The 6,000-nt window shown below is 47.4% G+C and overlaps 1 protein-coding gene across 5 annotated transcripts in view; it reads right to left on the minus strand.

Moving 5' to 3' along the window:
* Positions 1–1,685, minus strand: part of agbl5 (AGBL carboxypeptidase 5) — a 116,117-nt gene extending 114,432 nt beyond the window's left edge. For all 5 annotated transcript variants that reach the window (XM_048596854.1, XM_020512682.2, XM_048596853.1 and 2 more), the window contains exon 1: positions 986–1,685. The gene's annotated coding sequence lies outside the window, so the exon portion shown is untranslated. The remainder of the gene's footprint in view (positions 1–985) is intronic.
* Positions 1,686–6,000: the final 4,315 nt, after the last annotated feature.

The raw sequence follows: 6,000 nt of genomic DNA on the forward strand, positions 1-6,000 counted from the left end.
AATGCCAAAGCAGACCATCAGAAAATACATTACGTATTTTAAATAGACCTAATTGTTAAAAACCTGTAAACAATAATGTGTTGTGAGATCCCAATGTTTAGGCTCAATGCCACACCAACTGTGATCAATTATCCCAAGGCCTAATTTGGAGGAGTCAAAAGCACTATTCAGGGTCATGGCTGCAGTGCCAAGTCACTGTAGTATCAGTGATATACCGTGGCTACAGCCTTAACAGTGACTTATTGTTAGATGGCATTGATATTACCGATATTCAGCAGTTACTGATGCCTAGTCTTCACAAAAATTTCAGTTAACTCAATACTGATCTGCTGAAATTCAGTGCCAAATACATTATTGGCACAGTTGTTTTCATGTATGTTGCCATTAAAATGGTTAGTAATTGGCATTGGCAGTAATTCTCCACTTTGACATTACCAACCGGCAGCTCAAGGTCACCCACCTTGGTGACATCACGAGCGTGTGGAAGTGTCCATCTCACCATTTAGTGCCATTCAGTTACCCTCAATTAGAAACAAAAAAAAAGCTGCAGGTGCTGGAATCCAAGATAGACAAATAGGAGGCTGGAAGAACACAGCAAGCCAGGCAGCATCTGGAGGAAAGGAGCAGTCAACGTTTTCGGTACCGGAAACGTTGCCTTTTCCTTTCCTCCAGTTACCTTCAATGTTGATACCGAATGATACAAGCGACTATCTAGATAAGTACTAGTCTTCGCACTGGGAAAATCTCCATCTGTTGGTCCCAAATGCTCAACTGTCACAATCATCAGGGATACCCCAACCGTGGCACCGGTCACTCTTTACCAGCGACGCCAGCATCAATCACTACCTCCACCAAATATTCCCAGCACTAGTGCCGGTCACCCTCACCACAACACCCTGAACAGGGAAGAAGGAACGGTCCCCCCACGGTTTAAGGGAGGCTAAGCGCTGTTCCGGCGGAATACCCACTTCCCGGCCCCGCTCACCTGGGTTCAGCGACAGCGCCGCCTCCCCGCCGCGGGGCTCATCCCGAGCCCGGAACTCTGGCTCCCATCCCTCGGGGCCTCGGTCCGACTTGAAACCGAAGCGGCCTCTTCTTCGGACCCGCTATCGGGCGGCGAATCTCGGCACTCGCTCAGCCGCTCTCGCCGGCTCTGGGTGACGGCGTACCGGTCTCTCCGCCTTCGGGCTTCGGCCTCTCGCTGCCGGCGGCTCCGGGAGCCCTCCTCCCCGTCGTGATCCCGCTCCCTCCGCCGCCTCTCGGTCGCCCCCTCTCCGGAGCCCTCGCTGCTCCTTTCCCGCAGCCCTTGCCGCCGGGTACTCTGGTCACCGGCCGCTCCCAGCTGCGATCTCCCGGGCTCCGTCTCTCTCTCCCCTCTTCCGCCCGTCTCTTTGTTTTTCCTACAAACAAACACAGACCCCAACTTCCCCTCAAACTCTGCTTGACATCAACAACAAGCAACCTCATTGGCCACCTCGCACATAGCAGCAAAGTGACCAATGATTGGCTCGTCACAAGGCACTTTTTATTTGAAAAAGGTCGGGTTGACTCATGAAAAGGGCGCCTGCGCAACCCACGCGCCGTGTAATGTAGACTGGAGGGTCGCCGGGGCAACTCTCCCTACGAGGGGCAAGGTCCGGGTACCCCGGGGGAGCAGGGGACCTGTCGCCTAGGAACTGGGGAGGCGGGGCTGGGACCGGTCGCTTAGGAACTCGGGGGACGGGGCCTGACGCCCGGGCAAACTCGGGGGCGGGGCCTGACGCCCGGGCGATCTCGCGGGTCACCTGGTCAAGCCGCCACGTGATCGTCCATAAATGGTTTCACGCAAAACTGAACGGTTTTTCCCTCTATGCACCAATGCAAAATCCACCAATTCCATTGAATTATCAATAACATGTAAAATATGGTAGGGACAGTGTCATAACAGGAAAGCTGAGGGAAGGAGGAAATCAGGGGGCCCAGTGGTACCCACGTATGTCTAAGATCGCCATGTGTTATCACAGCCGAGGGACTGTCTCCTGGGTCTTACTGGTGCTTGCACAGTTTGCCAGGACTGAACTTTTTTTGGTCTTAAGCTTGTATGTGTTTATAACTCTATGACTCCATGACTCCATAACTAGTGAGCAGAGATGAGGTAGAGACAAGGAATGGGGAAGAGGGGAGGGAGGGGGCAGGAGAGGGAGGCAGGAGGCTAGGGTTGAAACGGGGTAGAGAAAATGGGTAGGAGAATTAGAGAAGGGAGCACAGAGGAGGTGGGAGTGTTTGAGGGATGGAGGGGTGAAAGATGAGCATGGAAAGAAAGAAATGAGCGTGACTGGGAAGAAATTGAGTGCTAAGGAGGAGGGCAGGAAATGGGTGCGGGGTAGGGAGAATGGGTCCAGGAGGGAAAAATACGTGTGGGGAATTGGTGTGGGATGGGGGAGAAAGGGTGAGGAACATGTACAGACAGATTGGATTAGTTTAAACCAGCACCATGGTCGGCACAGACACAGTGGGTTTCTGTGCTGTACTGTTCTATACATATTCTGTAAATGGTGGAGATGGAAAGGGACAGGATGGGATTGGAGAAAAGAGTGGATGGGGATTAGGAAGGGCTGAAAGGTGTGGAGGAGAAAACAGTGAGGGTTGGATAGAGAAATGGGTGAGGTGAGAGAAGGATGAGTGGCGTATATGTGTGGCGGTGCAGAAAAGAAAAGGCTGCAGGGTGGCAGGTGAGGAAATGGTGAGGGAGAGAAAAGGGTGCAGGGTGGGTGGAGGAATGGGTGCAAGATGAGGGGGCTGAGATGCAGAAATGGGTGATTAGGTGAAAAAAGGGTGAACGGAGAAACGATTAGGGGTTTGGAGATAAGGAAGTGGGGTGCTGGGGTGAGGCTGCAGGATGGGGAGGGAGAAAATGTGCAGGACATTGGAAGAGAGGGTGTGAGGAGGTGGAGAAAATGCTGTGGGCTGGATAAAGTGTGGGTGGTACAGGTGGGAGGAGAGTGAAGGAACAGGGTGTGGGGTGGGAGGGATGTGGAGGGAATGTAAAGGGGAATGGAGGGATAGAAATGGATGCAAGGTTGAGGGAAGGGAAAGGGTGGGGTGTAAAGGTGCATCTGAGAGGAGAAAGGATGCAGGTTGTTGATAAAAGGAAGGTAAAGGGCGTGGGACATGGGCAGAAAAGGATGGAGGGTAGTGGGGGAAATGGTAGGGAGAATATTTACACCAGATGTTGCTCCTCACTGGAATAATGAAGTGGAAATCATGTCCTGTTATTTCTGGAGTCATCATAAACTTCAAAAATGTGAAAAAGTATGCAGAATTTCCCAATTGCCTTTCTTCCAGACCTAGGTTTACATAAAGCACAGTCAGGTATAGGTGCAGAAATTTCTTGAGACTTCTTAGACAGTACCATCCAAATGCACAACCCGTACCATCTAGAAGTACTGGTTTCTATACTTAACAAGAATGACTATTTATGACAAAATCAAGAGACTCTAGCTAAGGGTAAACAATCTTACTTGTCAGCCAAAGCTCCATTCATACACTGCTCTGGCTCCAACTCATCTTTAATCAGACTTTCATAACTACTTGAGCAACAGCTATGTAAATATCACTTAAAATGAGTGTTTCAAAACGGTCCTTTTCCATTTTAGTCCACAGTCAGAAATACAGAAAAATAAAAAAGATTCTACATGCATCTCATGTTTAATAATTTCCAAACAGTTCACTTTGTGCAACCTCTGTATTTATATAGACAAACAACAATGGTGTGAATGACCATTTAATCTGATTTTCTGATAGTACACAGTATAAGAAACATACCACTATCTCAGCAACTAATAAGAATGGATCAAACTTTTTGTTGTAGACCTGCTGTCAGAAGTAAAACATACTTCACACACTTTGCCTGGGTACTATCAAAATTTTTGTGTCAAACAGCAACTAGGATATAAACCTTTCCATAAGTATTCCAGTGTTCTCACTGTCTATCAACATTTACTTATAAAGATTTTCAGTCATGCCACCATCAATAGCCTTTCCATCCCATCACCCTCCTGCCCTGTTTGTTCTGGTCACAAATGATCATTTCCTGTCTTTATATTTACCTTGACTCTACCTTTCACTGTCAGTAATGAGGAAATATATTTTGATATCAGTTTCAGTTCCTTATTTTCATACTGTACCTTGATTATCATGTTTGCCTTGCTTTTGCAATCCTCCTAACTTTCCCTGAACACATTTGTTGCTTACCCCTGCACCATGTGACCAAAGAACAATATAGCATAGGAACAGGCCCTTCGGCCCTCCAAGCGTGCGCCAACACACTTTCCCCTTCCATACTAAAACTGTCTTTACTTACAGGATCCATATCCCTCTGTTCCCTTCCTATTCATGTATTCATCCAGGCGAGTGTTGAATGCTGCTATTGTGTCTGCTTCCACCACCTCCTCTGGCAGCACGTTCCAGGCACTCAGCACCCTTTGTGTGAAAAACCTGCCTCGCACATCTCTTTTAAACATCACCACCATCCCCCGCCACCCTACCCCGACCCCACACCTTGAATCTGTGTCCCCTGGTAATTGACCCCTCCACCCTGGGAAAAAGTCTCATACTTTCCACTCTAACCATGCCATTCACAATCTTATAAACTTTTATTAGGTCGCCCCTAGGGGAGAGGAGGCTTTTGTGAGGCAGAGAAGGGTGGGGTGTTGGTGCAGGTGATCCTGTATGGATGAGTATTTGCAACCAACTTCTTGTTGATCAACTGTTGCAGTGCCAAGCTCACAAGAATAACAGACCATCATTCACAGCAAACTACCCAACCTTTAGGACAAGATCAACCATGACAATACACAACCCTGCCACGGCATGCCAGATCATTGACATGTACACTATCATTACATGTGGGAACACCACCCACTATGTACACAGCAGATACTCATGTGACTCGGCCAGTGGTGTCTACCTCATACGCTGCAGGCAAGGATGTCCCGAGGCATGGTATATTGGCAAGACCATGCAGACACTACAACAATGGATGAATGGACTCTGTGCAACAATTGCCAGATAGGAATGTTCTGTCCCAATCAGGGAACACTTTGGCAGTCAAGGACATCCAGCCTCCGATCTTCGGGTAAACATCCTCCAAGGTGGCCTTCGAGACACACAACAATGTAGAATCGCCAAGCAGAAACTGATAGTCAAGTTCCGTACTCTTGAAGACGGCCTCGACCATGATCTTTGGTTCATGTTGCATTACATGTAAACCCACCACACTGTTCTGTATTTGTAAAATCTTCCTTACTGTACTGCTTTGACACCATCACTTCAGAACCTTGTTATGAGTTCTCAACCTAATTAGTTTGTACAGTTTTGGTTTGACCTTCAGCATGCAACTCTTGTACCTGTCATGTCATTCCAGCTATTCAGTTTGTCTCCACCACCTTTTTTGTTGTAATTATCTCTCTGCCTCAATTAATTGTATTATAAGTCATCCCTTTATTTACTATTCAGCTGGTGACACTTTACTCACACCATCTGACACTTTTGATCACCTGCAGAGACTTGTTATTCGGCCTGTTGACACTCCACTCACACCATTTGTACAATCTTTTGATCTCTCTGCCTGTAAATTCTGTACCAGTGTGCTTTTCCTCACTTCACCTGATGAAGGAGCAGCACTTAAAAAGCTTGTGATTTCAAATAAACCTGTTGGACTATAACCTGGTGTCATGTGATTTCTGACCTTGTCCACAAGAATAAACAACGAGACAAAAACAAGAGGAGGCTCTGCTGGCAGGGCCCATGTGAGAGAGGAGTACACATGTACTAAACAATTGTTTAGGGAAAACTGCATTTGATGACCAAGTAACTTGTCAATCTGGATGGTCAGTACCCAAAGAAGCCAATCTGATACATATGAGTCAGGGTATTAATAATGAAAGATAAAGAGATAGCAGATGAATTGAACAGATATTTTGTGTTGGTCTTCACTAGAGGAGACACAAATAGCACCTC

The sequence above is a fragment of the Rhincodon typus genome, chromosome 5 (genome assembly GCF_021869965.1).
Source record: "Rhincodon typus isolate 14 chromosome 5, sRhiTyp1.1, whole genome shotgun sequence".
In the NCBI taxonomy this organism is placed as follows: domain Eukaryota; kingdom Metazoa; phylum Chordata; class Chondrichthyes; order Orectolobiformes; family Rhincodontidae; genus Rhincodon; species Rhincodon typus.